This window comes from Somniosus microcephalus, chromosome 1 (assembly GCF_052327205.1).
Source record: "Somniosus microcephalus isolate GS21.2 chromosome 1, FLI_Smic_1.0, whole genome shotgun sequence".
In the NCBI taxonomy this organism is placed as follows: domain Eukaryota; kingdom Metazoa; phylum Chordata; class Chondrichthyes; order Squaliformes; family Somniosidae; genus Somniosus; species Somniosus microcephalus.
This window is the reverse complement of record NC_140987.1, coordinates 105482301-105506543: the sequence shown is the minus strand read 5'-3', so window position 1 is coordinate 105506543 and position 24243 is coordinate 105482301. Positions and strand designations below refer to the sequence as shown.

Sequence of the window (24243 nt, the reverse complement as noted above, 5' to 3'; positions counted from 1 at the left end):
GCACAAGTAAGGAGTGTGATGGAATACTCTCCACTTGCCTGGATGAGTGCAGCTGCAACAACACAAGAAGCTCAACACCATCCAGGACAAAGCAGCCAGTTTGACTGGCACCCCATCCACCTTAAACATTCACTCCCTCCACCACCGGCGTACTGTGGCTGCAAGATGCACTGCAGCAACTTGCCAAGGCTTCTTCGGCAGCACCTCCCAAACCTGCGACCTCTTCCACCTAGAAGGACAAGGGCAGCAGGCGCATGGGAACACCACCACCTCCAAGTTCCCCTCCAAGTCACACACCATCCTGACTTAGAAGTATATTGCCGATCCTTCATCGTCGCTGGGTCAAAATCCTGGAACTCCCTACCTAACACCACTGTGGGAGTACCTTCACCCCACGGACTGCAGCGGTTCAAGACGTCGGCTCACCACCACCTTCTCAAGGGCAATTAGGGATGGGCAATAAATGCTGGTCTTGCCAGCAACGCCCACATCCCATAAGCAAATAAAAAAAATCCTCTCATCACAGAATGCTCTTAATAATGCAATAAAATTGTCACAGAAATGCGATAGAAGCTGCACATATTGTAATAAAGTTAAGGCGGCACTGGTAGATTTAAATCTAAAAGTCAGAACATGCCAAAATAGATGCGCTAGACAGCCACTCTCTCCTCTGGCTGCTGTACAACTGATGTTGTGCTACTGCAATGTTTATTCTGTGCCCACTATTAACTCACAGTCTTGGCCATCTAAGTAAGAACTAAACCATGCCAAGACAAAGTCTAAATCGTCTGGAAAAAAAGCCAGTAATTTTTTTTTCCTTTAACAGGTCTTCTTGCTTGTTGGTAGACTCCCTCCTCCGCTGCTGTGAGTCCACAGTCAGGAAGACAAACAAAGCTGCAGACTCCTCCATATCACTGATGACAACACCACACTATGGGGCATCCAGAAATGGTAGAGACTCCACAACTGCCAGTGTCAGTTTTTAACCCTGGTGTCTCCTCCCCCCTCCTCTCTCCCCACAGCCCACTAAGAATTACTGGAATTTGTTATACATGTGCCCCTCTGCTGGACTTCTACAAGATGTTCAAAGATGTGGAAGACAAGCACTCTGCTACAGGCCCACAGGCTGATCACTGCAGTTGCACATTGAAGATTTATGAATGTTTCCTGTTGCAGAGATAATTCAATCTGTACGAGAGCCAAGCAACTTGCAACACTACTAATGTGATACTGCACATAGTTAAACACAGGTTACAGGAACATCTAGAATGAAATCACAGTTCTTTGTGTGCTCAACTCTAATTAACAAAAAAAATCATAATGGGCAGACATGTTCCATGGTAAATGTTACCCATAAGCGGATTCCATAAAATGGTAATATGAAAGATATACCTTTCAATTTTGTCTTGATTATAGTTTTTAAATATTAAAATTCACAAAACTGTAGTATACCAATAAAAATATTCCTGGAGTCAGTGCTATTGTATTTTGAGCACCAACACACAATGTCCTGGTAGCAAGCACTTCAACTGGAGGTTCCTCCAGTGCCACTGGACTTTCAGTCCCAGCTGCACTGCTGTGGAGAGGCGGTGGGTAGAAGATCGCCACCTCTCTGCAGGAGGAGGAAGGGACAAACAGTGGCCGTCATTGTCCTCGCCCAGCTGCCATGCACCTCTTGGCATCTAATATTGAGTGGTATTGGTGGAATGTTGGAGCAGATCATCTGCAGCATGTGTGGCCCAGGAGACTGGAGGAGGAAGGAAAAACAAAAGGCTACCGGTGGTAGCTATTAGCCAAAGTACTTAGAGAATTTGACAAATCTTAAACAATTAAGTTTTCTACTCAGGGCATCCACCATAAAATTTTCTCTGCGTTGTGTAAAGATGTTCTACACTGAATGAGCCATTGGAATGGTTAAAAAAGTACCTTTACGTAAAGACGGATCATATTTCTTTTCTATATTGTGTTTTATTCATCATGGAAGGCAACAGCCACTGGTTGAGCTCTACAGTAGTCAAGGTCAGACATACTCTGCTCTAGATAGCTACAACTTTTCATTCATTTGGAGACTAAACAATAGTTTATGCACTCTCACATTCTATTTAAAACTCAATTAGTTTGCACTAGACACATAGGTGTCCCAGTAACTACAACATTAGATGAGTGAAGTCAGAACTAGGAGACCAGAGTACAAATAATATTTGAATTCAGCCTTCTCCCAGAGGATATGTTGCATCGGTTTCAGGCGCATCATCTGTGGAAGGGCCATATAAGAGTGACGAGGGGAGGGGGGTCAATTTGCACCGACAGAAATGCTAACTTCAGTGAGTTAGTGGAGAAGGACTATTAATGATGTCATGTGAAAAAAAAGGTGTTATACTGCAATAACAAAATGCTCCTATTAGTTAATATTCATCTGTCGCTCTCACACCAAGTGACACGATTTTGAGACACATAACAATCCAGTAGTGATCTAGAAATGAACTGTCATCACCCTTATCCTACACAGGGGTCCACAGTGGACCCATATGGTTAATCCTATCCTCTGCCAGTTTGTTGATTCAAATCAGACTGTGTCACTTTGTACAACGCCCACATTCATGCTGGTTGAGTGGAGCAGTTACAAATTTGCAATTTGGGCAAATGTAGATGTCAGACAAAACTGGAATCTGTCCAATCATGTTGAGGGATGCATCTATGTTTACTTTTGCAAAATTTAAAACAGCAAAACAAGAGACTTTATAGGCACCTTTGAAAATCTATAATTTATTGCATTCCAAAGATGGAAAAAGCTCAACCAGCTGTTGGAATACTGTGGTGAAGCAAACCCGTCCCATCCAGTCTCCCTTTGAGAATCATTTTGTTTATACATATAATTTCAACTGTATATTTTAGCCAAGTTTCTCAACTGCCAGACTTTTAAATAAATGTAGCATTTTGGATCTGAATTGGAGTGACACCTCTTAGATTGCATCACAATATAATTTACAGTAAATCCCAACCCAATATGAAGGAGCATGGTGGGGGGAGGGGGGTCCTTACTCCCATGTGACACTCTAAAATAATCTGTACTCATTATTAATTTCATTAATTAAGTAGGAATTTCTCTGTTCAAAAGAGAGAGCGTTTATGAGCCACAAGTTCTCTGAATATATGCAAGCATGGTTTCAGAACATGAGCTTTCCATGCAAAAAGACATCATGCGACCCAGAATACAGTGCAGTTAGTAGTAATGGTTGCTGATATAGTGGTGAATACCTTGCACAACGTAGCAGAGCTCGGAACTGAAAACTCTATTAGATTGGGTTTGTAAATAGACTGCTGAAATTTATAATTTCTATGCAAAGAGCAAGGAGTTCATTTTCAAAATTATTTTACAGAAATTAAAGGTAATAGTTATCGCTTGTATATTTCTACATATATATTATAGTGTAATATACTCTTAATTCAGTTATTTTTTAGTGACATATGTTTTGCATTATTTCAATAAATTTTCATCAATTCAATTCCAATTTTAAAAATGCAACTGGTTTATTCAGGAGTTTTTAATTACATTCTAAATATGCAGAGGGTGGTTAGAATGTGGAATTCTCTCCTGCAAACCACTGCTGAAAGAGAGTTCAATGTTTTCTTTTAAAAAGTGAATTAGATAATTGCTTGAAAAAGAGGAATATTAAATGAAATGAAGAGCAACAGGAGAATAGGATTAGACTCTCCATTCCTCTGATTTCCAACCATGTGCATCCACCCGCTCTCTTTGCCCCACTATCGGCGGCCGTGCTGTCTAGGCTCTACGCTCTGGAATTGCCCCCCTAAACCCCTCTTCATATCCAACACTCTCTCCCCCTTTAAGACCCTTCTTAAAACCCACCTTTCTGACCAAGCTTCAGGTCATCCCATCTAATATCTCCTTCTTTGGCTCAGTGCCCATTTTTACCTCTGTGAAGCGTCTTGGAAAGTTTTTCTACATTGAAGGCGCCATATAAATGCAATTTGTTATTGTTATGTGGAGAAAAACATCAATACAGACTTGATGGATCGGGTGAATGGCATTTTTCCAGTTGTTACATTCTGTGATTCTATAAAATCTGTCGCAATCCTTAACACAAAAAAGTTTGCGTCATTTCTATGTCATCATAAACTTGTTGACAGCATCTTTCTTCATAAATGCTTTGAACACTCTGTACATCCTGATTGCACACATTTGTGTAAGTTGGAAAGGACAGGACCAATAACTTTGTTGCAACTGTATTGTAACAAAATACTCACCAACTTTTGAAACTGTCCTACCTTGTGGCAATAATTCAACAATAGCAAGAAAGATGCAAATTTTTGTAGCCAAACAACCTATTGGATTGAATGTGGTTGTACATCAGTCCACTCTATATGCAGGAATCACATAATTAAAAGAGCTAATATTTCATTCTGGGCTTTACCTTTTGCCTCATCTCTGCCACTCTACCATTTTTATTTGCATGTTCCTAGTTGTATACTGTCATACAGGAATGGTAAATGAAAGTCGGCATGCTGGAACAAGTCATAGTATGACAATCTACTCACCAATGCAAGATTTGACCATGCATTCGTTTTACTGTTATATAACGATGCACCAATTAATCTCAGAATAGGACTTGCATCAGGTCACTCCAAAAACACTTTTTCTTTCAGATAAACTGTAAATGCTGGTAATACACAGATCTCTATGAAATTTATAAAAAGTAAAATCAGGCCAACAGTTCAAATGTGGACCTTTATTAGAACTGAAAACATAAAGGGATTGCTGCAGGCCTCTCCCAAAAGGTGACTTTTTTTTCCCTGGGGCCAGCAGTGCTCTGCTGGGCCCCACAAAAATCTTCCAGCCCACTGCCAACAAGTTCTCGCCAACCTGTTCTACCACTCCCGCACCACCCCCCAAACAGGCCTCACCTGTCAGCCTGCTGTGTGCAGTAGCCAGCTGATTTTCACCCTGACAAAAGCAGCAAGCTGCAGCGGGAGCACCTGTTTGGTGTCCACAGCTCGTCGAGAAAATGTTAATCAAGACCCAAACCTGAAAGTGGTTCAGGCCTCCCGAATGTCACGTTGGGTGAGCTCATCGGTGTGTCACGGGCGTGACCTAATCCTGCAGCCTCCCGAAACGTAGCCGCCATTTTTTCCCCTGCTTTTCCTCAACAGCGAGCGGGGCAGCTGCGTCGGCCCGCCGAAGCGGGAGGTGAGTTGGGGTCACTCGGCCCGGGCCTCACAACCGCTCGGCCCGAGACACAGAGCGGGGGAGCGGCAGCGGGCGGCCGTGAACCGCGCCGCCCTGTAAACTGCCCTGGTTCTTTATAAAACAGTAAGTATAAAACAAAAAAGCACCACAGGAATTTGAATGTAAGTTTACAATCTGAACCAAGATAAAAAATGTCTAACAAATGGAACCACTAGACATTAGCAACTGCTGGCCTGAAATGGTAGCGAGACCACGCAGCCTATTGCTGATAACACGAGCTGCAGTTTCAACTACTACAGTATGAGCAACTGCTCTGGTTTTTATTTCCCCCCCGTCCTCTCCTGAGAGTGAAATACAGCTCCACAGCAACTGGCAGCCTTCCAGTATCTTGCTGAAGTGCCCAATCTTCGCGGCTGGACGTAGACATTAAGTGCTGGTTGGCTATTTGACTGTGAAAGCATTTCAAACTGGTCCTAATCCTTTCTTCATGTATTCACTTGGGGAAGGCAGGAGGGAGTGGAAGGAGGCCGACTTTTCTCTTCTTTCGCACCTGGCAGAAGGGGAGGGGATTATGAGGCCAATTACATCAGCTTTTCTGCCACAGATGAGATCGCGTAGACCACGGATCAAATTTCAGACCTTACTGGTTTGTACTCTTCCATTGCAAACGAGGTGGTGTATTTATCCAGAGTCATTGGACGAGCTGCTATTAGGTTCTAATGCAAATAGTAGCAGTTACATGTATGGAAATATTTTCAGTTCATTTCTAAATTTGTACGTTTCACTCTGTGTTCTGGCGGTTTTACTTTTATGTTCCACAGTTCTCCTTTTACAGTCGATTTGCTGCTAGCCTCTTCTGTCAGATCTATTGCTGAGGGATGGGCAGAAGGCACACACAGTAGGACAGCTGCCCATCCTCCCTCATTGCACAGACTAAAATGGCAAACATTTGCATAACTTATTCTGAACTTAAATATTAAATGGACCTGTAGGTAATACATTTGGTGATAGTTGTAGCAAACATTGCTTTTTAGATGCAAGATTCTTCAAATATCCTCCCTAGCCACCACACAATAAAGACTATATAAAAAATGTATTTGTTATGTGTATGTGTGAGGATACATTTCTTATTTCAAATGAAACTAAAGATATTTAACAAACTTTGGTACAAAAATAATCTGCACTAATTCTCCGCTTGGCTTGGGGGCTGGTAGCATTCTTGCCTGCGTCAGAAGATTGAGAATTCAAGTCCCTTAATACAGTACTGAGGGAGTACTGCATTATTAGAGGTGTCATCTTTCGGATGAGATGTTAAACAGAGGTCCCATCTGCCTGGTTAGGTGGATGTAAATGATCCTATTGCACTATTCAAAGAGGAGCAATTCTGCTGTCCTGGACAACAGAACTGGGACTGAGTCAAATAATGTGATACCTGGATTCTGCTCGCATGCACATGCACACAGAAGACTAGCAATAGCAGGAGGTATACTGTCAAAGAGGCACCTCATAGGAGAGAAAATGGGGGGTGGGGGGAAAGAATGAATGAATATGGCCTGATATGAACATATATATATACAAAAAGAATCTATCTACATGACGGATTTGGAAAACTTACATTTCCATTTAAGACAATCCTGCTTTTCTTGATTATATGTTCTTAAAATAAAAGTATTTTCTTCACCGGTGTTTTAGAACTCCACATAGAATGATGGTTCGTGTAGTATCAGTAAACATGAAATCATGAAACTGGAGAAGTTTACAACCATGGCTAATGAGACGTTAAGGATTGTATTAGATTAAAAGAAGCAACTTACAAAGTTGCCAAAAAGAGTGACAAGCCTGAGGATTGGAAGGGTTTTAAAAATCAGCAAAAGATGCCCAAGAAATTGATAAATAGGGAGAAAATAGATTAAACTAACAAGAAGTATAAAGAGTGTAAAAGTTTTTACAAGTATGTAAAAAGGAAGACATCAGCAAAAGTAAACGTGGGTCCCTTAGAGGCAGAGACAGGAGAAATTATAATGGAGAATAAGAAAATGGCTGACATTAAACAAATATTTTGGGGGGAATTTTGCCAGCGCTCAGGGGGCGGGATTGGAGGCGGGACCAGTGGCAAAATTGCAAAGATTGACAGCGGGTTCTGAACCCGGTCAAGCCGCCTCCAAACAATCTTCCCGGGTGTCGGGTCCCCGATTTGCGCATGGACCCGACACCTAGCGGCGGGAAGAGGACTTTAGGCACGTAACTGCTTGTTAGCAGGTTGTTAACAGGCAGTTAAGAGGATTTTTCCAATTTTGACAGGTCTACTGCGGGCTTCCCGACATCCGGACACCACACCAGGGTAAGTGTGGCGTGCTGTGGGTCTACTGTAATGTTTCTTCATTGTTGACAGCTGCAGAAGTGGTGTGAAGGATCCAATGGTACACTGATGAGTTTCCGAGATAAGAAAATGTTGGGGAAATCATTCTCAATGTATTTAGACTTTTCTGTAGGTAACAAGTTTTGAAGTGTTTGTGTAGTCCCACCTCATTGGGAGAACCTTTCTCACCAGTGACAGATCGCTTCTGTAACCTCACCTGCAATCTGTTCTAGCCTAAGGAGGGAGTCACTGGAGAGCCTGGGTGCAAGGGCTCACATTTGTACAGTGATTGTCAGTGTTTGCAGCACCTCAATACTGTCAAACACTGAAAAATCACCTGTCAAAAAAAGTGTGTGGCCCCTTTAAGAAAACCGGCAGATGACGCGACATCAACTGACGTCATCTGACACCGACTTTCTCTTAATTGGCCAGCAAGCCCACAGGGCGGGCTTAACAAGGCCAATTGATGCAAAATAGCATCTGTGCGTCAGACGTTGTTGGGGGCGGGATTGGAACCCGCCCCCAAGCCACATTGAAAGGTAAAATCCAGCCCTTTGTGTCTGTCTTCACTGTAGAAGACACAAAGAACATACCAGAAATTGTGGGGAACCAAGGGTGCGGAACTTAAATTATTAGTAAAGAAAAAGTACTGGAGAAATGAATGGGACTAAAAGCCGACAAATTCCTTGGACCTGATGGCCTACATCCTAGAGTTTTAAAAGAGATGGCTGCAGAGATAGTGGATGCATTGGCTTTGCTCTTCCAGAATTCCCGTGATTCTAGAATGGTCTCCTTGGATTGGAAAGTAGCAAATGCAACCCCCGCTATTCAAGAAAGGAGTGAGAAAATAGGGAACTATAGGTCAATTAGCCCGACATCAGTAGTAGGGAAAATGCGGGAATCTATTATTAAGGACACGGTAACAGGGCACTTGGAAAATCACTATGATTAGGCAGAGTCAACACGGTTTTAATGAATGGGAAATCATTTTCGACAAATCTATTAAGAGTTTTTTGAAGGTGTAACTAGCAGGGTAGATAAGGGGGAACCAGTGGATGTGATATATTTGGATTTTCAGAAGACATTCGATAAGGTGCTACATAAGAGGTTGTGACACAAGATTATGGCTCATGGGATTGGGGGTAATATATTAGCATGAATTGAAGATTAGTTAACGGACAGAAAGAGTAGGAGTAAATGGGTCATTTTCGGGATGGCAGGGTTGGGCCTCAGCTATTTACAATCTATATCAACGATTTAGATAAGGGGACGGAGTGTAACATATCCAAATTTGCTGGCGCTACAAAGTTAGGTGGGAAAGTAAGCTGTGAGTGTGCAAAGGGATAGAGACCAGTTAAATAATTGGGCAATAAGGTGGCAGATGGAGTACAATGTGGGGAAGTGTGAAATTATCTACTTTGGTTCTAAATATGGAAAAGCAGAATATTTTTAAAGGGTGAGAGACTAGTAAATGTTGGCATTCAGAGGGATTTGGGGATCTTTGTACACAGGTATAGCAAGCAATTAGGAAGGCAAATAGTATGTAAGCCTTTATTGCAATGGGGTTGGAGTATAAGAGTAAGGAAGTCTTGCTGCAATTGTGCAGGACTTTGGGGAGACCGTACCTGGAGTACGGTGAACAGCTTTGATTTACTTACCTAAGGAAGGATATACTTGCCTTAGAGCGGGTGCAACAAAGGTTCAATGGGCCTATACTGACCCGAGTGTAAGCTGTAGCTCAGTGGGTAGCACACTTGCCTCGGAGTCAGAAGGTTGTGGGTTCAAGTCCCACTCCAGGGACTTGAGCACATAAAACTAGGCTGACACTCCAGTGCAGTGCTGAGGGAGCGCTGCACTGTCGGAGGTGCCATCTTTCGGATGAGACGCTAAACTGAGGCCCCGTCTGTTCTCTCAGGTGGATGTAAAAGATCCCACTATTTCGAAGAAGAGTAGGGAGTTATCCCCGGTGTCTTGGCCAATATTTATCCCTCAACCAACATAACAAAAACAGATTATCCGGTCATGATCACATTGCTGTTTGTGGGACCTTGCTGTGCACAAATTGCTGCCGCATTTCCCACAACAGTGACTCCACTTCAAAAGTACTTCATTGACTGTAAAGTGCTTTGAGACGTCCAGTGGTTGTGAAAGGCAAAGTCTTTCTTTTATATTCTCTGTTAGAAGGATGAGAGGTGATCTCATTGAAATGTATTAAATTCTTACAGCATTCGACAGGGTAGATGCTGAGAGGTTGTTTCCTCTGGCTGGAGAGTCCAGAACTGGGGGGTGGGTTTGGGGGTGGGGGTTGGTGGTGGGGGGGTGGGGTTGGTGGGGTGGGTGTGGGTTTGGGGGGGGGGGTGGGGGTTGGTGGTGGGGGGGGTGGGGTTGGTGGGGTGGGGGTGGGTGGGTGTGGGTTGGGGGGGTGGGTGGGTGTGGGTTGGTGGGGTGGGGGTGGGTGGGTGTGGGTTGGTGGGGTGGGTGGGTGTGGGTTGGTGGGGGGGGGTTGGTGGGTGGGGGGGGGTTGGTGGGTGGGGGGTCATAGTCTCAGGATAAGGGGTCAGCCATTTCGGACTGAGATGAGGAGCAACTTCTTCACTCAGAGGGTTGTGAATCGTTGGAATTCTCTACCCCAGAGGACTGGACGCTCAGACAATGAGTATATTCAAGACCGAGATCAAGAAGATTTTTGGGCACTAAGGGATATGGGGACAGGGTGGGAAAGTGGAGTTGATGTCGAAGTTTAGCCATGGTCTTATTGAATGGCGGAGCAGGCTCGAGGAGCCGTATGGCCTACTCCTGCTTCTATTTCTTATGTTCTTATCTGGTAACACTGTTTGTGGCCTCAGAAGTCTACTGCATAATAATTGCCTGGTTTGTGGTCTCAGTTGAATGTGGTGACATTCTAGAATCATGTGATATTTAGGGAATCAGTCACCATTATGTTCTAAATAACGACCAACAAAATTTCCAGATAAACTTGGTGTCATATGTAAATTGGTGATGAATAATTCACTTTAATCAAGTAAATCTAACCATCAATAAGTGAGATTATAAAGTTATCACTATTAGAAAACTTGTGGGGTGAAATTGCGCTGTGTTATTAGCAGGCAAATGAGTAATGTGTTTGTATGAAATTTTGTTTTATTTGTTCTTGGGAAGTGGGCGATATTAGCAATGCTGCATTTTTTCTTATTGCTCATTCTTAGAGGCCCAGAGAAAACGATGGTGGGCATTCTCCTTGGACTACTTCAGTCCATGTGCTTATGGTGCTCCCATGATGGCGTTAGGTAGACAATTCATGTATTTTGCCCCAGTGACAATGAAGGAACATTGATATATATCCAAGTCAAACTGCTTTGTCCTGGATCGTGTCGAGTTCTTGGGTGTTGCTGCAACTGCATACATCTAGCTGACTGGTGTGTATACCATCACCCTCCTGCTCTGACTCTTGTAGATGGTGGAGTGACTTTGAAGGGTCAGGAGCTGAGCCACTCTTATAGTCATGCCATTGCTGAGGCTGGTTCAAATAAGTTTCTGGTTAATGGTGATCCCCATGATGTTGAGGACCTTGCAATGGTGGTGCTATTAAAACTCAGGGGGCGGTGGTTGGACCTTTTTTTTGCAGGAGATGATCATGATGTGGTGCTCGTATGGCGCTCATGTGGCATAAATGTTACCTGCCACTTTGTCAACCCAAAGCTCAGATTTTGTCCAGGTTGTGCTGAAAGTTGGCATGGGCTGCTTCATTATTGGAGGAATTGCGAATGCAAGGTCAGTAATGAAGCAGTTTGATTGGGCCAAGCACGTTTCCTTGAGGAACTCATGTCCTGAAGCAGTGATGACTGGCCTCCAACAATCATGACCACATTTCTTTTGTCAGTCATTGGAGGGCTTTCTCTTTGACCCCCATTGACCAGTTTTGCTAGGGCTCCCTAGTGCCATACTTGGGTGAATGCTGCCTTGTTATCGAGGGCAGCTATTTTCACCTCTCCTCTGGCATTCAACTCTTGCATCCACGTCTGAATCAATGCTCTGATGAGGTTTGGAGCCAAGTGGTTCAGGTTGAGCGTCAGTGAAATTCTTATGTCCACAATTTTAATGGAAGAATTAACGCTTTCATTAAAATTACAGACAATGGAATATAATGTGAATGTATTAAGTGTTGAGATGCTAATATCATATAATGCAATTTAATTTATTTAGTATTTGTAATGGATTTAACTGCTGTTCTGATTTGGTATCTCCAGTGTTGAAGTTGACTAAAATTTGCTCATTACTTTCAGGTTATCGAGTCCAAACTTAGATCCCCTTCATGCCCAAAGAATGGAACAAGTCTACATGAGGTTGCAAATGCATTTGGGGGCTGAGTCATCACAGTATATGAATATAACAGTTGGTGAAATTAAGTGCAGCAGTTTAAAGTTATCATATGAAATGCCAACTATTTGAAAAGGAATTTCTTCGTGCTCCTACCTTCTTTCCCACCCCTCCTGAAGGAGGCAGCAAGATTAATGTTTAAGGCGGCTACTTATTATGGCAATTAATATAAAACATACAGCTCTAAAGCAAATGACATGAAATTGGAATTTGCTATTTAACACCATTGTGGGAGCACCATCAGCACAAGGAGGGCAACGGGTCAAGAAGGCAACAGGTCAAGAAGGCCTGCCACCACTTTCAGCACAGCTAGGGATAGACAATAAATGTGGCCTGGTCAGCATCACAATTCATATGAACAAATAAAAACAATACTAATTCACTTTAAAGAGATCATTTTTAAAACCTTACAATAAAAGGGAACTTTGCTAAATTTGTGCAGCAACTATTTTACGCATTATTCATGCAGTAACACTTTCCAAGTATAGTCACTCAAAAGCCACCGTTTGTCTTGCACTGATGTATTTTTTCAATAAATTGGACGCTCTGCTGGATGTAACATACTACTGAATTCAATCTTTCGTATGTGAACATTTCTGTTCCCTATAATATCAGTAAAAGTGACCATATGCTGTCATAGGAACAGGAGTAGGCCATTCAGCCCCTCGAGCCTGTTCTTCCATTCAACAAGGTCATGGCTGATCTGAATCTTTGATTGTTGTAAAAACCCAACTGGTCACGGTCTGTGACTCTAGTCCCACACCAAGGTGGTTTACTCTTAACTGCCCTCTGAAGTGGCCTAGCAAGCTCAGTTGTATCAAACCGCAATCTGCAGCTGTTCAAGGCAGAGATGTTCAAAGTACAGGCTAGGTACATTCCAACAAGAGGGAAGGGTAAGGGAACCAAAGCAAGGACTCCTTGGATGACAAGGGAGATAGAGAAGATGAGAAAACGAAAAAAGAGGGTGTATGATGAATGTCAGGTGAATTCTTCAAGGGAGAACCAGACCAAATACAATAAGTTGAGGGGAAGTGAGGATGAAAATAAGATTGGCAAAGAGAGAATATGAGAGTAGAATGGCGGTTACCATAGAGTGGAACCCAAAAATCTTCTACCGGCATGTAAACAGTAAGTGGGTAGTAAGAGACGGGGTGGGGCCTATTAGGGACAAAGAAGGTGATATATGCTTAGAGGCACAGGGCAAGGCTAGAATACTCTGAGTACTTTGTAAAAGTATCAGTGTTTACTAAGGAGGTGGATGCTGAGAAAGTATCAGTAGAAGTGGAAAAAGTAGAAGCAATGGAAGGGGTGAAAATTGATAGACAGGATGTACTAGAAAGGCTGGGTATGCTTAGAGTGGATAAGTCACCTGGTCCAGATGGCTTGCATCCCAGGGTGCCAAGGGAATTGGGGGAGGAGATAGTGGAAGGGCTTGCCATAATTTTGCAATCTTCCCTAGATGCGGGGGAGGTGCCTGAGGATTGGAAAGTGGCAAATGTGACACCATTGTTCAAGAAAGGGTGCAAGGACAATCTTAGTAACTACAGGCTGGTCAGTTTAACATCAGTGGCGGGTAAAGATTTAGAAACAATAATCAAGGAAAAAATTAACGGGCACTTGGAGAGGTTTAAGCTAATTAAGGAGAGCCAACATGGATTTGTAAAAGGCAGATCATGTTTGACTAATCTAATTGAATTTTTTGATGAAGTAACAGGGAGGACCGATGAAGGGAATGCAATGGATGTTGTCTACATGGCTTTTCGGAAGGCGTTTGACAAAGTACCACATAGAAGGCTGGTTAACAAAATTGAGGCTCATGGAATAGGTGGGTCAGTGGCAGCTTGGATAAGGAATTGCCTTAAGGACAGAAAACAGCAAGTTGTGGTAAATGGCTGTTTTTCAGACTGGAGGATAGTAGACAATGGTGCTCCCCAAGGGTCAGTTCTGGGGCCACTGCTTTTTTTGAAATGACCTGGATATTGGAATACAGAGTAGAATTTCTAAATTTGCTGATGACACCAAACTTGAGGGTGTGGCAAACAGTGAGGGTGATACCAATCGACTGCAACAGGACATAGAAAGGCTAGCAGAATGGACAGACAAGTGGCAGATGGAATTTAATACAGAGAAGTGTGAGGTGATGCATTTTGGCAGAAGGAACAGGGAGAGGCAAGATACACTTAATGGCACAGTTTTAAAGAGTGTGCAGGGACAGAGGGACCTGGGAGTTAATGTGCATAGGTCCCTGAAGGTGGCGGGACATATTGAGAGAGTGGTTAGCAAAGCATATGGGATCTTGGGCTTCATAAATAGAGGTATTGAGTACAAAAGCAGAGAAGTTATGCTGAACCTTTATAAAGCACTGGTTAGGCCACAACTGGAGTATTGCATCCAGTTCTGGTCACCACACTTTAGGAAGGATGTGAAGGCCCTTGAGAGGGTGCAGAGGAGATTTACCAGAATGGCTCCGGGGATGGGGGATCTTAGCTACAAGGACAGGTTGGAGAAGCTGGATTTGTTTTCATTAGAGCAAAGGAGGTTGCGGGGTGATTTGATAGAGGTGTACAAGATTATGACGGGTTTGGATAGGCTAGACGGGGAAAGATTGTTCCCACTAGTTGATGGTACAAGGACTAGGTGACAGATTTAAGGTTTTAAGCAAGAGATACAGGAGGGAGGCGAGGACATTTTTTTTTTTATAAACGCAGCGAGTGATGAGGACCTGGAACTCGCTGCCGACAGAAGTGGTAGAAGTGGACACACTCAATGTTTTCAAGGGGAGACTGGATAGGCACTTGAGAGAAATAAACTTGCAGGGTTCGGGATGAAGCAGGGGAATGGGACTGACTGGATTGCTCTACAGTGAGCCAGCATGGACTCGATGGGCCGAATGGCCTCCTTCTGTGCCGTTATGACTATGACTCAAGAAGGAGGTCCACTGCCACCTTCTCAGCGCAACTAGATAGTAAATAAATACTGATTTTACCAGTGATGCTTACATCATGAGAATGAATTTTTAAAAATCTGTTTTGATTTATTTTCCTCAGATGATGGCAGTTAATATTTCAATTTTTAAAAACATTTTTAAAGAGGCATCTTCTTCATGAAAAAAGTGCTTGTAATCAAATGTAAAAAGGTTTGCCTAAGAAACAAATCAAATTAAAATCCCTGATGGCATCACTCATGCATGACATAAGGACAAATCAAAATGCTTATCACTCATTCCAAACTGAAAAAAGTGAAGAGACAGTGGGGGTAATTTCAACCTAATCTGCCGGCGAGAAGCTGACTGAATCGGCCACCCATTACACCCTGTCCAATTTACTTTCCATTGACTTCAAATAACCATTGCCAAATACTGTTTAATAAATATAGTGTCACTTTAAAACCCCACTGTGTCTTTGCTCCTCGGCGCTAATAAAAAGTTACAGAGGAAGGCGATGTAGCATTCAATTCTTAATTAACTGTTTCTAGGTCAATAACTCCACTGATAAATGATACCCAAATGTGTCTTTGTTTTCCATTCTCTTCCAGTGAATCCATTCATTGGGAGGAGAACGGGAGAGAAATATGGGTTTGGTATTAAATAAGTATGCACCTTCACAAAAGGCAGATCTATCATCAAATAGAAAGCTAACTCCATCTCAGTTGTTATTGCATTCTTTAATTGAAGGAACAACTCTACAAAATTGTATCAAGAATCAAAACATGACAGATTAACTTTTAAAAAACTACATTAATACTTTGTAAAAAGAAATCTGTAAGATTTGCTTTCGAGTTTGCTGAAAGATCTGCTTTTTATGCACAGCAACAGTGCAATTCCTTAGTTGGTGACACATCATGTAAAATTCATCCCATATCTCATAGCGCTGAACAGCTGTCACTGATGCAACCCATAACGTCTATTACTGCACCAGTCTTTAATCGAAAAGTGCTCAGGTGACTTAGTGAGGGATCAACGTGGAGTCTCCACTTCCAATGGAACAGCCAGTGAGCTATATTTTGTTGGGAGTGATGAAAATACACCGCAGACCACATCAGCTCAATATGACGCAGCAGACAACTGGAGATTTAACACAGTGTCTGGTTTTGCTAGATATGTTGTAATGAGGAAATCAATAGGATTGTTCAGAATTGACAATTACTGCTGCAAATAAACCGACAAATGCATTTATTGCAAATATGATGGAATACAAGTGACACACATTTGACACGGCTATTTATCAGACTGTAGTATCCGTCAACTTTAACAAATAGTAGATTTGGGGGCCAAAAGTTGCCTACAACTGCTTGCCAGTGGTTTCTGGTTCTTTCAAAATTCAAACTAAACCAACCAAACTGGAAATATATGTTCCAATTTCAGATTTGCTTCTTTCAACTTATAATCACATTGCAACTAAATGGCGAGAACATATATTGCATTCATAATTGATGGTACATGTACTGTATCATCCAGCTTTCTGGACCCACATTAATCCTGTGAGTGCCAAGGCAGTACTGTATCTTCCTTTTCATTCTTTTTAAGGGGTGGTGTCACCTCGATAAAATCACTTTGCTGGTCGCATTACCATCTTTATACAGATGAGGGTGCAATAATTGTCAGGGTGTTACCAATCATATCTGGTGATATACATTCATATTTCATAGTTTAACTAAAATATGAAAATTGCATTAGAATGTGAAGATGTAGCCCAAGCTTCTTGCAGAAAAGATTGGGGCAGCTCTGCAATAGGGATTTTACAGCAGGCTGTTCCAAGTACTGATCCCACTCAAGAACACCCCTCTGTAGTAACAATGCCCTTTTAAACTCAAGGGATTGTCCAAATGAAAGCAAGTCTCCTCAATTCTCTACATTTTGCTTTAGGAGATAAAGGGTAAAACATTTACAAGGACATTGTTTTTGCAGACAGAGAACAAATTTTAAAAGCATTTACAACAGACTATTTCAATTATATGTCAAGGAGCAGTGAAAAGTGGATGTTGACATTTACATTTTCTCAGGAACTAAACAGTCAGGGTTTTCAAATTCACAAATTATTACACTACAGAAAGGTCAGTATTGCCTAAATGTCTATGTGACATTATGGAAACAAATAATAAAAAGTAGCTCGACAGAGAGACCGTTTGCAAAAGTAGAACTATTGGTTATTACACCAAAAAATATTTCCATTTGTATCAGGCACCCAATATTTCCATGACATTTAAAATGAAGATTTTACAATTTGTGTTATAATAAAATAAATAGATTTAAGCGCTGATGGTTTACTTGTTTATTGTAGCAGCCTCTAATCTCTACCCAAATTGTAATCATTGGCCTTGAGCGGTAATGTCTGAACTTCTCCTGAACCCTGGTGGTTTCCAGATATGCTTCAAAGAGGCATCGGAAACAATTTTCACCTCAATTGCACCCTGAAAACAAGCACATATGGGCCATAAGTTGGGCAGAAATCAGTTCACCTGTTATCCTATTTTCAGCCCTGCTCAAGTTTCTGGTTAACTCTGGGGTGAGTGGTGGAAGCTCCAGTCTAAAGCAGGCATGAATTTTAATAAAATATGTAAAAGAGGGTAAGGAAGTCCCCCCGTGCAATTAGCTGGGAGGTGGGAATGCTGGACACCAGGTTCAAACCCTGCCCAGGAAACCCAAGGTCCAGAGTTTCTAGGGAGGAGCTTTCAGCAAAGAGGTAATTTTAAAAGGCTCAGAAAGTTAAAAGTGATTTTAAGGTCATTATTCAGCAGTTTTTATTCTTTGTTTTGTTTTTACTTACAGGAATTAGGTTTTCATAAACTTTGGTGCTAGTTGTTTTTAATAATTGATTTTTTTGTCCTCGGCACCATTACTGGCACCAGTGGGAACCCTCCAAGTTGGCATGTACAGCAGAGGATTAGAACTGTGGAGAGATGCCAAGCAGGTCAGGCAACATGAGAGGTGATCTGTGCTCTCCTGTTGGCTCCTGTTTCTGCAGATAGAGGTGAAGTTACCTCATTTTGCCAGGTATAGTACTGGTGGAGGCTCCTCTCCTGTTTAAAAATTTCTCAGCATATGGGCGACACTGGCAGGGATACATTTATTACCCAGCCCTAGTTGCTCTGAACTGCTGCAGTCCTTGTGTTGATAGTGTTCCCTTCACAGCAGCATTGAGAGAGTACCAAGGAATTCCAGGATAATGACCCAGTGATTATGTGGCACTGCATGAAAGAAGGCATGCCAGGGTGAACAGTAGCCAGTACTGCCCAATTAACTGTGCCCATTAAGATGCCACCAACTAGTTCTGCAGGCTCTGGCATATATACCTGGCAAAAACTGTGGGGACTTGTCTTCTGAGGGTCTGGGTCAGCACAAAGGTAGATTCAGAGCTGTTCCATCTGGCACATGCAGTAACAGCAATAGTTAGCTTGGTCTGAAAGTCAGCTGCGCCTCCTTGCAGACATGTTACAACGCCAACTTATGGGAATATTGCCATGGAGTGGCACGGAGATCAATATTCCTCACAACCACCTCAGCTTCAGCAGATATCAAACAGGATTCTGATGCTGGGCTACTCCATCACTTATCTGCAGACTCCTATCTGCACCCAGGGGTTCCCTTTCCCTTCATTTTTCCCTGCCTCTTCTAATCCCTGTCCCTTTAGCCTTGGCAAAAACCTGCTAAATCATTAAGATTTTGATTAAGTTGAGACTTTCCAAAGACTTTCTGAATTTTTGTTACCTAATTGTGACACTGCCCTTTAATTGTCCCTATCCCTTTAAATTTTACTTGCATGCAATTTTCCTCTCCCACCACTAGAATCCTCCTTTTCTGAAGATCGGAGTGCTGTGAATAATGATGAAATGAGCTTACGCTAGAGAATTGAGTGCTATTTGCACTGGACCTTTCAGGTGGGATTTGCACCAGCTCTTAACCATTTAGAACTAAATCTGTAGATGAAAATCAGCCCTTAAATTGTCTCAGTACTGGGGAGTGTTGGGGCAAGCAATGTTACTGGAACATCTGTGAAAAGCCAACTTGAAAATGCAGCTCAAAGTCTTCTAACCTTAGTTGCAAGACATGCTGTTGTTTACAGTTTTGAAATTGAAAATTTTTAATATCGGCATGAAGCATCACTGATCACACAGCCGTGCACTTGTCTATGTAGCATCTAATTAAACAGTGGGACAATGCTCTTTAAGTAAAAGTTTGCATGTGAAGTATTAAAGTACGAGAAGATTTACATTTGTTTCAAATCTCTTTTGGTGCTGAAGTTCATCCACAACATGTAAAACCTGACATATGAGGTTGCTCCTCAAAAGATATAAAACTATTAATGTATACTGTTGATGATAGCATTCCTAGAACAAAATAATTTGTTTTTTACTCTTATCAAAAGACATAGGCCTAGAAATTCGGTTGGTAGCGCTAGCGATTAGCGCCTAAAGAGCCCGAGAATTGGGGCGTTACCCAACTTTCGGGCGGGCGCAGTGAATATAGCACCACCTCCCATACTGAGTATCCTTTTAGCACCGGCGCTAACAGTTTGCGCGCGCCCGCGGGCGCAGGCAGATCATGACGTCATTTCAGTGTGCAACGCCTTTTTGGCGCCCCGGACCGGATATTCGGTGGCGCCCGCAACCTTTCCGCCTGGCGCTATTAGTGACAGTTGGATGGAGCGTTCCCAGGCCCTTCTCGGACTCGGGGGACGCTATTTAAAGGGGACAGCACTAGTATAAAAGCTGCAGCCATTTGGGCTGGCCATTCTGATCGTTGCTGGAGAGAGTTGCTGACCTTCTGTTGGACAGTAATTTTCTCATTGAGCTTTCGGAGGCACTGGCACTGGCAGCTTGAGGGCCCGGCTCCCGAGCTGGTGATGCAGCATCTGAAAGCAGGGAGGTGGAAGAGTGGCTTTAGCAAAAGGACAGCTTGGCAGCAAGGGATGCCAGATTGCAACAAGGCTATGACATGGGTCCACAGTGAGAAAGCATGCTGGTGGGGGGAACAAGTGGAAGGAGACAGTTGTAAAAGGTGAGAACCTTACCATCGCTGTCGACAATGGGGTCGGCAGCTGCAGTGGTTACAGGACCACTCAGACGTCCTCCAAGAATCTGGTGGACTCTCTCCTCGAGATCCGTGAGAGTGACCACTTGTGGAGGTCCTCCACCGGTGCGAAGCTGGTCTTTGCGAATCCTCACCAGCTTGGACTGCAGGGGAAAGGAGGGGAAGTTATGTTACATGATGCCCTGAGTGATCATCTCATGCCCCCCATGGTGCAAGAGCCCTTACATGACGCCTTGAGTCAAATGTGCATGTGTGTGCCCAGAAAGGGCCATGGGTGCTTGCTGGCAGATGGCCAATGGGGCACAGCCCACCCTGTAGCCATAAAGTCAGGTGCAAATGAAGGGATGCAGAAGTTTGCAGAAACAACACTCACCCTCATGACCCGAGTGAGGTCGTTGAATTTCTTTCTGCATTGGACAGGGCTCCTGGTCACCATGCTGCTGGAGTTGACCCTCTGGCATACATCCCTCCAAGCTCGTCGGTAGTCCTTATGATTCGGCCTCCTGCCATTGTCTGGTTAGAGAACATCTCGCCGGCGCTCCACTGCGACCACCAATTGCTCCAGAGCCTCATTGGTGAATCGCTCTGCTCTCTGTCTCACCACCTCCATCTGGTCCAAGTTTTTAGCGCCAGAGAAGGGCCTGCGCCGATTCTGAGGCCTACAAGGCGCAGAGTGTGGATGCTGAAGCTGACTGACCCACCCCTTTAAGAGCTGGCCGGCATCTGGAAGTCTCGTGGTCATCGGTAATTGAGAGCACCTGCGCTGCGCCCGTCCGCTCTGATATTGGGTTGCGCCGGAAGTTTAGTGCCTTAGGAGTCCCGTGTAACGCCTGAATTTGCGCCTCAATCACCTTTAGGGGCGATGCAACCCAATATTGCGCCAGGTGACGATAAGTTGCGTCTGGCTATAAACTTTGCGCCGCGCCAATTCTAACACCCCAAGCGGGGCTATACCCAATTTCTAGGCCATACAGTGCTTTTCTTTAATGATTACAAGCTACAGCTTGTGTTTCTATTACAATTGTGTTTCTAAAGGCCATCTCACGATGTTGAGGGAGATTTACAAATTATTTCAAAAGGTGACAAAAAAACATAACTCACTGTCTGCTTTATGAGCAAATAATCACATTTCTCTCTCTCTCATCCCTTTCCCCAACCTAATTTAAAGGATTGTTTGAGCAGCTGTTTTGGGGGCGGTAGAAAGGTCACATGTAAATTAATGCTCTTTTGGGAGAGAGAATGAGCAGCAGTAACACTCATCAAATGAAACTCTCATCCCCTCATGTGTTTGAAGATACAAGTCAGGATTTCTACAGTGGCTGTCCAACATGCACTGTTTTCTATAAAAGGGCTCTTGTTGAAGGTAAAGGTTAACCTGGCGGCAGACCATCCCTTACTGCTGTCTTGCTTTGAGATTTCAGTCATGCAGTCACCTGATCTGATCACAGTCGGTTGTTCTAGTATAATCAGGCTAGGATGGTCTGAGCCATGTCAAAACTGCTCGACAAACGTTGTTTACTGTACTTCGAGTGGAAGAGCTTTGATGCAGAAATATTTTGTTGATTTTTTGCATGTTCTTCAGTCTAGCTCTTACTCATTCCTCCTCCCTGCACCATTGAATTTTGGAAAGTTTGTAACCAGAAAAAAGCACCCAAGAACATCATTGTATCTGTCACGGTAAATTTTTACAAAAGTTTTGCTAGCTCCAACTTCCCCCACCTGCTACCAGCAATGGGTCATCAAATAAGTGGACGACATGCTACACAGACGTGAAAAGGCCGATATTAACTTGGACAAATCTGCATTAACGTGGTGCTAATGGCCTCAAAATGGGGTCTGTAAACTTACCGCCCTGTTAATGCTGATGCTCTGGATGGCAAATTTTTTTAAAAAGAGCCTATTGCTGGGTGGCCAAAGCATCTGCCTGTTTCAGGAAGTAGGTCCTTTTATTTTGCAAACCGGGGTCCTATTGGCTGATTTTAACTTGGCCTATTCGGTGTTAATGCGGCGCCAATGGACTCAAAATGAGGTGGGTAGACTTACTGCCCTGTTAACAGACGCTCCGGCTGCCGCTATGGTCAAAGGAGCCTGCTGCAGGTCGGCCGAAGCACCCACCAGTTTCAGGTGGTAAGCCACTTTAATATGCACTGACATACATAAGACCTCAACTGCCATTTTCAGAGACAATTGGGAATAGCCTGCACTGCGCATACTGCGACCATTTTACTAGTGATACAGCCGAAGAGCACCAAGATTAAGTGTTAAATTATTTTTATGGGGCCACGAGGAGCAGGAGAGTTCCTCTGGACCTCTCAAAAAATAATCTAGGCTGCTGCCATCCCAGGCTCTCCCCAGTCCGCAAACCTGAACTCCCCACAACACCACATCCCAGGCTCTCCCAAGTCCGCAAACCTGAACTCCCCACAACACCACCACATCCCAGGCTCTCCCCAGTCCGCAAACCTGAACTCCCCACATCACAGGCTCTCCCCAGTCCGCAAACCTGAACTCCCCACAACACCACATCCCAGGCTCTCCCAAGTCCGCAAACCTGAACTCCCCACAACACCACCACATCCCAGGCTCTCCCCAGTCCGCAAACCTGAACTCCCCACATCACAGGCTCTCCCCAGTCCGCAAACCTGAACTCCCCACAACACCACATCACAGGCTCTCCCCAGTTCGCAAACCTGAACTCCCCACAATACCACATTCCCTCCCCAATTCATTCAACATCTCATCTCTGTTAAACTTCTAGCTCCATCCTTTTGGCAGGAGAGAGAGAAAGATTTGAGCCAGAGACGACATATGGCAGGTGCTAGTATTACTCCATGTAAGTTTTAATGATGCGCCCACTTTGCAGGCTGATAAAATGAAATCATCATATACCTAACACTCAGTATTAAACTGATGATTAAAATATGCACATATCTTTATTGGGCTGTACCTATTTAATTACTAGCACATAGTGTGGTGTATGTAACCTGTTCCACCTTAAGAGAACTTAAGCCTGTTCCACCTTAAGAGATGTACTACTTTCTCTGGCTGCTGTATACGTAATACCGGTGGTGACCACACCGGTATATAAGCACTGTGTAGTAATATTGTATTCAGTATAGTCCCTACCTCCAACCAGTAAAGACCTGTTGAATTTACTCTTGTAGTCTGTGTACTAATTATCACTATAACACACAGACTTAACAGTGGCGACGGGAGTCCGATTCTTACCCTGCGGCAGTTATTTCCACGGCGGCTTCGTCCACAGACAGGACGTCGAAGAGAGGTTTCCACCCTCATCACCCTACTGGAAGACACGTCGAGCGGCAGGCATCGAGAAACCGGAGTGCAGAAGACATCCTGACCCCGAAGCCTCCATCAGCGACTGTCAGCTTCTTCTTTCTACCTCGGTGGTGGGTAAGCTGGGCAGCGACGCAACAGAAAGTCAACCGCGTTGACTGTACAGACGGGGCTGGGAAGACGGAGGAATAAGGGCAGTGAGATCGATCGCGACCGGAGATAAGGGCCGGGCCGCTTTCGAGCGAGAGGCGCAGCGCGGGGTCATCGATCGCGACCGGAGATAAGGGCCGCATTCGGGCTAAAAGGCGCAGCGTCTGGGGAAACTGAAGGCGAGAGCCGCAGTGAAGCAGAGACAGCGTCGGGGGACGGTTGAAGACCACCAAGCGCGGGAAAACCGCCATTTTGTGGGCGGAGGACGACGACAAGAGCGGGAAGCCGCCATCTTGGATAACATAAAAATACAATAAATTGCAACGATGCCTAAACATGGGAACATTAATACCTTTGATAGTGACATCGAAGATTGGGCCATGTATGTAGAACGCATACAAAATTATTGTAAGGCAAATAAAATTCCTGATGCAGATAAAGCACTAACATTATTAAATTTAATGGGTGCGAAGACATACGGGCAATTGAAACACCTTGTATCACCAGATGAACCGGCGGATAAGACGTTCGAGGAGATTGTTACTGTCCTGAAAAATCATCTAAACCCCACGCCGCTGATGCTAGTGGAACGATTTAAATTTTACGACAGAAGGCAGCTGCAGAATGAAAGCAATGCTGAATATTTGATGGAATTACGTAAGCTAGCAAAATATTGTCAGTTTGGAACGGGACTGAGAGGCACTACGAGATAAATTTGTGTGTGGTTTATTTAAACAGGATACACAAAAGCGACTGCTCGAGGAGAATGAGCTGACGCTTGAGAAGGCGGTCACTATGGCAGCAGCACACGAAGCCGCAGCA

At 43.7% G+C, this 24243-nt stretch overlaps 1 protein-coding gene and 1 long non-coding RNA gene across 2 annotated transcripts in view; one reads left to right on the top strand and one right to left on the bottom strand.

Moving 5' to 3' along the window:
- The window catches only part of LOC147124272 (chondroitin sulfate synthase 3-like), a 312420-nt gene that overhangs the window by 72243 nt on the left and 215934 nt on the right, over positions 1–24243 (bottom strand). The window lies entirely within an intron of this gene.
- The window catches only part of LOC147124273 (uncharacterized), a 137560-nt gene continuing 118327 nt past the window's right edge, over positions 5011–24243 (top strand). Inside the window, exon 1 of the long non-coding RNA XR_015077923.1 lies at positions 5011–5332. This is a non-coding gene — a long non-coding RNA (uncharacterized LOC147124273). The remainder of the gene's footprint in view (positions 5333–24243) is intronic.